The 12,453-nt window shown below is 42.6% G+C and overlaps 1 long non-coding RNA gene and 1 pseudogene across 1 annotated transcript; both read left to right on the plus strand.

The window, feature by feature from the left end:
* The window catches only part of LOC138786844 (zinc finger protein 585A-like), a 35,130-nt pseudogene extending 33,408 nt beyond the window's left edge, over window positions 1-1,722 (plus strand).
* Window positions 1,723-10,781: 9,059 nt separating this feature from the next.
* Window positions 10,782-12,217, plus strand: LOC138786877 (uncharacterized). Its single transcript, XR_011362229.1, has 3 exons — window positions 10,782-10,845; window positions 11,673-11,823; window positions 12,019-12,217. It is a non-coding gene; the product is annotated as an uncharacterized lncRNA (long non-coding RNA).
* The last annotated feature ends 236 nt before the right edge of the window (window positions 12,218-12,453 follow it).

Raw genomic sequence — 12,453 nt, forward strand, 5'->3', positions numbered from 1 at the left:
GACAGGACTATATACACACCTCCTCTCTGTATTATCTGGATGGAAAGAATGAATTCAGTCTCTGTATGTGTTCCCTCCAGTCAGATCCAGTAAGAGAACAGCACCAGAGAGATGTCCCCGTCCTCTTCTCCCACAGGATAAGGATCAGGTAGATGGAGATGTTCCCTATGATGTGTAGATGTGAGGTTCTTGCTCTCAGTCTTGGTTTATCCTACACTATTATATGGATGATACTTGTGTAATGAGGAAGGTGGAGATGGTGGATAAAGCGACCATAGACATTACATGTGTCGGGCTATGGAGTCTGCTGGTCGGGATAAGGAGACAACATGCTGGATTTATTCCTATCTGATCCTTTATTTCCCATGAGACAAACCCCAGATGTGTCTGGCAGAGGCCGATCTCCTTCCCTGAGACAAGGTCCCTCTTATGTAAGGACTCCACTAGACCTCTGGTAGTTTCCTGGGGTATTAGACATTTTGGGATCAGCCCACTGACCTCTCTGTAGCATAACTATATTTTCTATAGATCTACTGTCTGGTGACTTTTTTTTTTCCTTAACAGCTTATAAATCAGGATGAAGATGGGAACAGTATTACTGCTATAAATGTAATTGTAAAGGAAGAGACAGATGTGAGCAGTGATGAGCAGTATAAGCAGGACATCACTACAGGTAACCGGCCAGGTGAGTAGTGACCACTGAATGCAGAGAACACTCACAGATACTTAAGGTTATTACTCAAAAATATCTCATTTATTCTTGGCAGATGAGTGTACCCGGAGCTCATGGGAATATCAGATAACTTCAGATTTTAAAGCCGATGATCATGTTACATATGAAGAACATTCTATTACCCCAGATCTACCCCCAGCCCCTCACAGGAAAGATCTGGCATCTGATCCTTATATACCAGCACTTTCTACCGATCCATCACAGACTGTTAAGCAAAATAATATGTTATTTTTATGCCCAGAATGTGGGAAATGTTTTAGTCAAAAATCAAAACTGGTTGAACATCAGAGAACTCACACTGTAGAGAAACCATTTCCATGTCAGGAATGTGGGAAATGTTTTAGTAGAAAATCAGATCTTGCGCAGCATGAGAGAACGCACACAGGGGAGAAGCCATATTCATGCGCAGAATGTGAGAAATGTTTCACTCAAAAATCAAAACTAGTTGAACATGTTAGAATTCACACTGGAGAGAAGCCTTTTTCATGTTCTGAATGTGAAAAATGTTTTAGTCAGAAATCAAATTTTATTGAACATCAAAGAACTCATACAGGAGAGAAGCCATTTTTATGCCGAGAGTGTGGGAAAAATTTTACTCAGAAATCAATTCTTGTTGAACATCAGAGAACACACACTGGGGAGAAGCCTTTTCAGTGTCTGGAATGTGGGAAATATTTTACTCAGAAATCAAGTCTGGTTAAGCATCAGAGAATTCACACAGGGGAGAAGCCGTTTACATGTCTGGAATGTGGGAGAAGTTTTACTCAAAAATTTCCTCTTCTTAGACATCAGAGAATGCACACAGAAAGGAAGCTTTTTCCATGTACTGAGTGTGGGAAATGTTTTACTGAAAAATCTAAATTTGTTGAACATCAAAAAATTCACACAGAGGAGAAACCATTTTCCTGAATTTTTTTATGTGTAAAACCAAAAAGTAATTGAATACGGGAACATCACATCATTAAATATTAAAGAACTCATATTGGGAATCGGCTTTGTGTTACTTGTTTTATCTGCAGGAAGTGATGTATTCTCTCCAGTCTGACACAGTGCTCTCTGCTGCCACCTCTGTCCATGTCAGGAACTGTGCAGAGCAGCAGCAAATTCCCATAGAAAACCTCTCCTGCTCTGGCGTAGTCACACTACGTTCTGGAGGCCAAACGCTCCACCATCAATATATAACGTCATCGGATTCTGAACTATAGTAAGATACAAACTGCACTGGTTAAAAACAAGTTTCACTGGGTTAGACAATTGCATATATCTATATATATTAATACATTAGATTCTTTATTGCTTTATAAATTCTATATATTCATGTAAAATTATTCATACCTAAACTCCGCCAATAGTATGACAAACTTTACAGAAATATATTGAATTTATAAAGCAATAAAAAAATCTAATATATATACACACACACATATATACAATGGTGCCTTGGATTATGAGCATAATCCGTTCCGGGACTGTGCTTGTAATCCAAATCCACTCTTAAACCAAAGCAAATTTCCCATAAGAAATCATAGAAATGCGGACAATTGGTTCCACACCCCAAAAATAATGATTATTTATTCTTAATAACAGATGAAACAATGAGAAACAGCTGAATCTGTGATATTATAAGTTACTGTACAGTATAGCAATCAGCATGTGGTGTATAATGTATAGTAACTGTATAACCCTGATAACACAGCAGCAGCTGGATATGTGATATATAAGTTACTGTACACTATAGCAGCATGTGGTGTATAATGTATAGTAACTGTATAACCCTGATAACACTGCAGCAGCTGGATATGTGATATATAAGTTACTGTACAGTATAGCAGCATGTGGTGTATAATGTATAGTAACTGTATAACCCTGATAACACAGCAGCTGGATATGTGATATATAAGTTACTGTACAGTATAGCAGCATGTGGTGTATAATGTATAGTAACTGTATAACCCTGATAACACAGCAGCTGGATATGTGATATATAAGTTACTGTACAGTATAGCAATCAGCATGTGGTATATAATGTATAGTAACTGTATAACCCTGATAACACAGCAGCTGGATATGTGATATATAAGTTACTGTACAGTATAGCAGCATGTGGTGTATAATGTATAGTAACTGTATAAACCTGATAACACTGCAGCTGGATATGTGATATATAAGTTACTGTACAGTAGAGCAGCATGTGGTGTATAATGTATAGTAACTATATAACCCTGATAACACAGCAGCTGGATATGTGATATATAAGTTACTGTACAGTATAGCAGCATGTGGTATATAATGTATAGTAACTGTATAACCCTGATAACACAGCAGCAGCTGGATATGTGATATATAAGTTACTGTACACTATAGCAGCATGTGGTGTATAATGTATAGTAACTGTATAACCCTGATAACACTGCAGCAGCTGGATATGTGATATATAAGTTACTGTACAGTATAGCAGCATGTGGTGTATAATGTATAGTAACTGTATAACCCTGATAACACAGCAGCTGGATATGTGATATATAAGTTACTGTACAGTATAGCAATCAGCATGTGGTATATAATGTATAGTAACTGTATAACCCTGATAACACAGCAGCTGGATATGTGATATATAAGTTACTGTACAGTATAGCAATCAGCATGTGGTATATAATGTATAGTAACTGTATAACCCTGATAACACAGCAGCTGTATATGTGATATATAAGTTACTGTACAGTATAGCAGCATGTGGTGTATAATGTATAGTAACTGTATAACCCTGATAACACAGCAGCTGGATATGTGATATATAAGTTACTGTACAGTATAGCAATCAGCATGTGGTATATAATGTATAATAACTGTATAACCCTGATAACACAGCAGCAGCTGGATATGTGATATATAAGTTACTGTACAGTATAGCAACATGTGGTGTATAATGTATAGTAACTGTATAACCCTGATAACGCAGCAGCTGGATATGTGATATATAAGTTACTGTACATTATAGCAGCATGTGGTGTATAATGTATAGTAACTGTATAACCCTGATAACACTGCAGCAGCTGGATATGTGATATATAAGTTACTGTACAGTAGAGCAGCATGTGGTGTATAATGTATAGTAACTATATAACCCTGATAACACAGCAGCTGGATATGTGATATATAAGTTACTGTACAGTATAGCAATCAGCATGTGGTATATAATGTATAGTAACTGTATAACCCTGATAACACAGCAGCTGGATATGTGATATATAAGTTACTGTACAGTATAGCAGCATGTGGTGTATAATGTATACTAACTGTATAACCCTGATAACACAGCAGCAGGTTGTAGATACAGGATGGAGCTGCAGCACCAGCACCTTTACAATGTGTTAAAGGGAAACTATCAGCAGTTATATGATAAGTCCCTATTGCACAGGAGTTGCTCCATGGTCCGATAATACGGTCAGGATCACTGCCCCCCCCCCCATATAGCATCGATCCAGCTGGTCCGCTCCACTGATTATAATAATCAGGGCTCCTAACAGTCTTACCAGACCATGGGCAGTAACTATGGCTGTTCCTGCTGTTTACTGTTCCTCTGTCCCAATACTGTACCTCAAGTTCTACCTCCACCACCAGTCTACTATCCCTGCCGCTGCCTCTTCTGGGCCTTTAAACAACAACAATCTCTTCTATATAATAAATGATGTGTGAGGGACGCTGCTTTACAGGCTTGTAATTATTAAAAAGTTCCGGGGGTCCAACCTGCCATTAACAAATAGAAAGGGGCCATATCGTCTTCAATAGACAGGATGTCAGAACTTCTAGTCCCTCCCCGAAAAGGGTTAAAGGAGAAGCCCAGTGTCATAGCCAGGGAGGAGGCTGAACATAACAACATCACCTACAGTACCTCCCCAACCCCACAGCTCAGCTACATGTACCTTACACACATATACAGCTCAGCTACATGTACATTACACATATACAGCTCAGCTACATGTACATTACAGATATATACAGCTCAGCTACATGTACATTACACACATATACAGCTCAGCTACATGTACATTACACATATACAGCTCAGCTACATGTACATTACACATATATACAGCTCAGCTACATGTACATTACACATATATACAGCTCAGCTACATGTACATTACATATATACAGCTCAGCTACATGTACATTACACACATACAGCTCAGCTACATGTACATTACACACATATACAGCTCAGCTACATGTACATTACACATATACAGCTCAGCTACATGTACATTACACATATACAGCTCAGCTACATGTACATTACACACATACAGCTCAGCTACATGTACATTACACATATATACAGCTCAGCTACATGTACATTACACATATACAGCTCAGCTACATGTACATTACACATATATACAGCTCAGCTACATGTACATTACACATATACAGCTCAGCTACATGTACATTACACACATACAGCTCAGCTACATGTACATTACACACATACAGCTCAGCTACATGTACATTACACATATACAGCTCAGCTACGTGTACATTACACATATACAGCTCAGCTACGTGTACATTACACATACAGCTCAGCTACGTGTACATTACACATATACAGCTCAGCTACGTGTACATTACACATATACAGCTCAGCTACGTGTACATTACACATATATACAGCTCAGCTACATGTACATTACACATATATACAGCTCAGCTACATGTACATTACACACATACAGCTCAGCTACATGTACATTACACACATATACAGATCAGATACATGTACATTACACACATACAGCTCAGCTACATGTACATTACACACATATACAGCTCAGCTACATGTACATTACACACACATATACAGCTCAGCTACATGTACATTACACATATATACAGCTCAGCTACATGTACATTACACACATATACAGCTCAGCTACATGTACATTACACATATACAGCTCAGCTACATGTACATTACACACATATACAGCTCAGCTACATGTACATTACACACATATACAGCTCAGCTACATGTACATTACACACATACAGCTCAGCTACATGTACATTACACACATATACAGCTCAGCTACATGTACATTACACACATATACAGCTCAGCTACATGTACATTACACACATATACAGCTCAGCTACATGTACATTACACATATATACAGCTCAGCTACATGTACATTACACATATATACAGCTCAGCTACATGTACATTACACACATATACAGCTCAGCTACATGTACATTACACATATATACAGCTCAGCTACATGTACATTGCACACATACAGCTCAGCTACATGTACATTACACACATACAGCTCAGCTACATGTACATTACACACATACAGCTCAGCTACATGTACATTACACACAAGGCTCTGCTGCAGGCATTTATATATACTCATCGGCCACTTTATTAGGTACACCTGTCCAACTGCATGTTACCACTTAATTTCTAATCGGCCAATCACATGGCGGCAACTCAGTGCATTTAGGCATGTAGACATGGTCAAGACAATCTCCTGCAGTTCAAACCGAGCATCAGTATGGGGAAGAAAGGTGATTTGAGGCCTTTGAATGTGGCATGGTTGTTGGTGCCAGAAGGGCTGGTCTGAGTATTTCAGAAACTGCTGATCTACTGGGATTTTCACGCACAACCATCTCTAGGGTTTACAGAGAATGGTCCGAAAAAGAAAAAACATCCAGTGAGCGGCAGTTCTGTGGGTGGAAATGCCTTGTTGATGTTAGAGGTCAGAGGAGAATGGGCAGACTGGTTCCAGCTGATAGAAAGGCAACAGTGACACAAATAGCCAACCGTTACAACCAAGGTAGGCAGAAGAGCATCTCTGAACGCACAGTACGGCCAACTTTGAGGCAGATGGGCTACAGCAGCAGAAGACCACACCGGGTGCCACTCCGCTCAGCTAAGAACAGGAAATTGAGGCTACAATTTGCACAAGCTCATCGAAATTGGACAGTAGAAGATTGGAAAAAACGTTGCCTGGTCTGATGAGTCTCGATTTCTGCTGCGACATTCGGATGGTAGGGTCAGAATTTGGCGTCAACAACATGAAAGCATGGATCCATCCTGCCTTGTATCAGCGGTTCAGGCTGGTGGTGGGGGTGTCATGGTGTGGGGAATATTTTCTTGGCACTCTTTGGGTCCCTTGGTACCAATTGAGCATCGTTGCAACGCCACAGCCTACCTGAGTATTGTTGCTGACCATGTCCATCCCTTTATGACCACAATGGACCCAACATCTGATGGCTACTTTCAGGAGGATAATGCGCCATGTCATAAAGCTAGAATCATCTCAGACTGGTTTCTTGAACATGACAATGAGTTCACTGTACTCCAATGGCCTCCACAGTCACCAGATCTCAATCCAATAGAGCATCTTTGGGATGTGATGGAACGGGAGATTGGCATCATGGATGTGCAGCCGACAAATCTGCGGCAACTGTGTGATGTCATCATGTCAATATGGACCAAAATCCCTGAGGAAGCTTCCAGCACCTTGTTGTATCTATGCCACCAAGAATTGGGGCAGTTCTGAAGGCAAAAGGGGGTCCAACACGTTACTAGCATCGTGTACCTAATGAAGTGGCCGGTGAGTGTATATATATCTATTATAAGTAGATTAAATGTTATATAGATGTGTCCATACAATGTATTACCATATCTGTGTGGTTCTGCCACACTGGTAGCTGATAGAAATCCAGGAAGTGAAAACAAAATGGCCTCTGTGCCAATACACATTGTCTCCTGCTCCTTCTGCTCTCCCACCCTAGGAGACAAATCTTCCATGCCTCTGTCTCACATTGTGTGTGTTTGCTGATGATGCAGAGAGGGGGGGGGCAGGACGTGATCTCACAGGAGGCGGGGCTGGATAAACCAATCCCCTGAGTGATTCACCATCTCTGACCGGCCAGAAGCAGCTGCTGCACTAATTTTACTGATTGTAATGGGTAGGGGCTGTGATGATCACATGAGGGAAAGCATTGCATTCTGGGAAATGCTAAACCAGGAAAGACAGAAACAAATGGATTTTTGGTAGTTTCAAAACTGGGATAGACAGGTAAGTAATGCTATATGCTTCTGCAGAAGTTTAACTTTTTTAACCTCTACCTGGAGTTCCCCTTTAATAGTCCCACCATGGGGAAATTCAGTGTGTTACAGCAGCATAGATATTACACATACAAACAGCTAAAAGGTAAAGTAAAGGCATTACGATTAAAGTAGACAAAGAGAAGAAAAGGTAAAAAAGATACAATAGAAACATTAGACTATTTTAGTTGTTTATATGGAGTGATCTCTGCTTGGGTCGGTGTTGGTTGTACAGCCTGATCGCTGCAGGAAGGAAGGACTCCCGATATCGCTCCTTCTCGCACTTTGGGTGAATTAATCGGTCACTGATAGTACTGCCCAGTGCCATCACGGTCTGGTGCATAGGAGGGAGTCATTCTCCAGTATGGAGCAGACCACTGACAAAATCCTTCGCTCCCCACCACCTGCACCGGATCCAGGGGGCTCCCAAGGACAGAGCTCGCCCTTCTCATCAGCTTGTCCAGTTTGTTCCTATCGCTGGTTGATACGCCGCTCCCCCAGCAGGACACTACGAAGAAGATGGCTGATGCCACTACAGAGTTATAGAAGGTCCTAAGAAGCTCCCCCTGGACTCCAAAGACCCTCAGCCTCCTGAGCAGGTAGAGCCCGCTGTGGCCCTTTCTGTACACTATGTCCATGTGATCAGCCCAGTCCAGTTTATTATTGAGGACCACACCCAGATATTTATACAGGTTCACTGTCTCGATGTCCACTGGACTTGGAGGAAATCCACCACCATCTCCTTGGTCTTTCCAGCATTAATCCTCAGGTGATTCCGCTGGCACCAATCAACAAAATCCCTGTTCACCTCTCTGTACTCCCTGTCGTCTTCACCTGTGATGAGGCCGAATATTGCAGAGTCATCAGAGGACTCATGTAAGTAGCAGGTAGGTGAGTTGTACCTGAAGTCTGCAGTGTACATTGTGAAGAGTCCCCAGCTCTCACATACTGAGGACCCCCGTATTACAGATGACAGTATCTGACACACAGTCCCTGGCTCTCACATACTGAGGACCCCCGTATTACAGATGACAGTATCTGACACAGTCCCTGGCTCTCACATACTGAGGACCCCCGTATTACAGATGACAGTATCTGACACACAGTCCCTGGCTCTCACATACTGAGGACCCCCGTATTACAGATGACAGTATCTGACACACAGTCCCTGGCTCTCACATACTGAGGACCCCCGTATTACAGATGACAGTATCTGACACACAGTCCCCGGCTCTCACATACTGAGGACCCCCGTATTACAGATGACAGTATCTGACACAGTCCCTGGCTCTCACATACTGAGGACCCCCGTATTACAGATGACAGTATCTGACACAGTCCCTGGCTCTCACGTACTGAGGACCCCCATATTACAGATGACAGTATCTGACACACAGTCCCCGGCTCTCACATACTGAGGACCCCCGTATTACAGATGACAGTATCTGACACAGTCCCTGGCTCTCACATACTGAGGACCCCCGTATTACAGATGACAGTATCTGACACACAGTCCCTGGCTCTCACATACTGAGGACCCCCGTATTACAGATGACAGTATCTGACACACAGTCCCTGGCCTCACATACTGAGGACCCCCGTATTACAGATGACAGTATCTGACACACAGTCCCTGGCTCTCACATACTGAGGACCCCCGTATTACAGATGACAGTATCTGACACAGTCCCTGGCTCTCACGTACTGAGGACCCCCGTATTACAGATGACAGTATCTGACACACAATCCCCGGCTCTCACATACTGAGGACCCCCGTATTACAGATGACAGGATCTGACACACAGTCCCCGGCTCTCACATACTGAGGACCCCCGTATTACAGATGACAGTATCTGACACACAGTCCCTGGCTCTCACATACTGAGGACCCCCGTATTACAGATGACAGTATCTGACACAGTCCCTGGCTCTCACATACTGAGGACCCCCGTATTACAGATAACAGTATCTGACACACAGTCCTTGGCTCTCACATACTGAGGACCCCCGTATTACAGATAACAGTATCTGACACACAGTCTCTGGCTCTCACACACTGAGGACCCCCGTATTACAGATGACAGTATCTGACACACAGTCCCTGGCTCTCACATACTGAGGACCCCCGTATTACAGATGACAGTATCTGACACACAGTCCCTGGCTCTCACATACTGAGGACCCCCGTATTACAGATGACAGTATCTGACACACAGTCCCCGGCTCTCACATACTGAGGACCCCCGTATTACAGATGACAGGATCTGACACACAGTCCCTGGCTCTCACATACTGAGGTCGATTTGAGAGGTAATCTAGGATCCAGTTTGAGAGACGGAGATCCACTCCAACAAAGGCCATCTTGTCTCTCAGCAGCCTCGGCTGTATGGTGCTAAAAGCTCTGGAGAAATGGAAGAACATTCTTCTCACAGTGTTCCCCGGTTTCTCCAGGTGAGAAAGGGCTCTGTGTAGAAGGTGGATGATGCCATCATGCCCGGCCGATAAGCAAACTGGAGAGGGTCCATGGCTGGGCTCACTAGAGGGCGGAGATGTGTGAGAACCAATCTCTCTCTTCATCAGGTGGGATGTCAGTGCTACAGGTCTATAGCCGTTCAGGTCCCTTGGATGTGGTGTCTTTGGAGCTGGTACCACACATTTCTAGCTTCAGGCTCATATTAAACATATATGTAATAATACCACACAGCTGGTCCCCACAAGTCTTACGTAGCCAGGCACACAGACACAGCTCTGCTCCACACACATCACGCACACACAGCTCTGCTCCACACAGATCACACACACACAGCTCTGCTGCATACACATCACTTCAGCTCATCCAGCACAGCAGAGTCCTGCATACACTGAGCAGCAGCCCCTGATCATTGACTCCTCCTCCTCCATGTGACTGATCACATGACTGTGACATCATGGCAGGTCCTGGAAGCACAGGGGAAGCACACGGCTCCTGTACAGCTCTCAGCTGGAGGTACAGTATATATATGTATGTGTGCTGGGGGACAGCAGGACCATTAACCTCTCTGTACGGAAGACGCCAGTGTATTACTATAGTGATGTATTACAGGATCTGTGTGCAGCTTGTTCCTCCTTTGTTGTTGCTGTATGTTGGGGGGAGGGGAGAGGGGGGAGTATAAGTGTCAGATCATAGAGGTGGAAGTGCTGGGGGCTCCGCCATTTATTCCTGTGTTATACCGTATAATAAGAGATGGGTCAGGAGTGATGAATTTTTTTTAATTCTGTGAGTTATAAGTCGGTCTTTGGGCCTGACTATTGTCCCTCACACATATAATAAAATTATGTGTCCCACTCTCATCCATTACTGACTATAATAGATCGTTCTCCACAGTTTGTCCCCTGATGATCCCACCTGTGTGCAGGGGAAACATGTAGGGACTGAATAACCTGTTCTGTGATTGGAATTATCCCGACCCAGTTTCGGGCCGGGGGAGGGAGAACTGTATGGGCCCATGAGTCGCGCCATCGCTATACGCAGCCCTGGTCTACATCATGAACACAAAATGATGGTGAAGTCTTTAATCCAGGACAACGTACCTACCCAGGGTCCTATATTTATTTTTTCCCTCCGAAAAAGGACTAGGTTTTATTTTTGGGGTAGGAATTATTTTTGGGGAAACAAGGTACAAAATGGGAAGCAACTAACTCTTTATAGTTATGGTCTCCTTTATCATTCAAACTGAATCATTATTGTTATATTAAACATATATTTTAGGATTTTTTGTTATTTACTTTTTTAATTACTTTTTATTAAAATATACAATTTTTTTTTCCACTTAGGCTTAAACTAAGCTGAGACTACTTTGTTTGTCTGTGATGATAAGGAGGAGTCTGCTCTGATCTGCACAGCATTACAGCGACAAGTGACACCAGGAGATAGAGAAGACAATAGATGAAGCTCACAGTTCAGCCTCCACCCCCTTCTTCAAAGGTCATAGAGAATGCTTTGTAAAGTTTCTCATTCATTTTAATGGGACATCTCCTTTTCTCCTGTTCATTATTGTATGTGTCACTGGGGCTTGGTGTAAAATATATCACTAAATGAGGTTAATATCTATCTATCTATATAGCATTTTCTGCCATGGGATTGTGTATTTCATTTTATTGCCATCTTCTCTCTGTTCAGGTTTCTTAGATGAAAATCTTTCTAATTTACCGATCAATCAACGATGGACAGAAACAAGAGAGACAAGATGGCCGAGAGGATAATAACCCTCACCCTACACATACTCTTCCTGCTTACTGGGGAGGTGAGGGATTCTGGGAGTGATGTCATCATGACATCATTCTTATCTATGGAATAACAGATGGATAGGACTGGAGAGGTGAGGGATTCTGGGAGTGATGTCATCATGACATCATTCTTATCTATGGAATAACAGATGGATAGGACTGGAGAGGTGAGGGATTCTGGGAGTGATGTCATCATGACATCATTCTTATCTATGGAATAACAGATGGATAGGACTGGGGAGGTGAGGGATTCTGGGAGTGATGTCATCATGACATCATTCTTATCTATGGAATAACAGATGGATAGGACTGGATAGGTGAGGGATTC

Source organism: Dendropsophus ebraccatus, chromosome 3, assembly GCF_027789765.1.
Source record: "Dendropsophus ebraccatus isolate aDenEbr1 chromosome 3, aDenEbr1.pat, whole genome shotgun sequence".
In the NCBI taxonomy this organism is placed as follows: domain Eukaryota; kingdom Metazoa; phylum Chordata; class Amphibia; order Anura; family Hylidae; genus Dendropsophus; species Dendropsophus ebraccatus.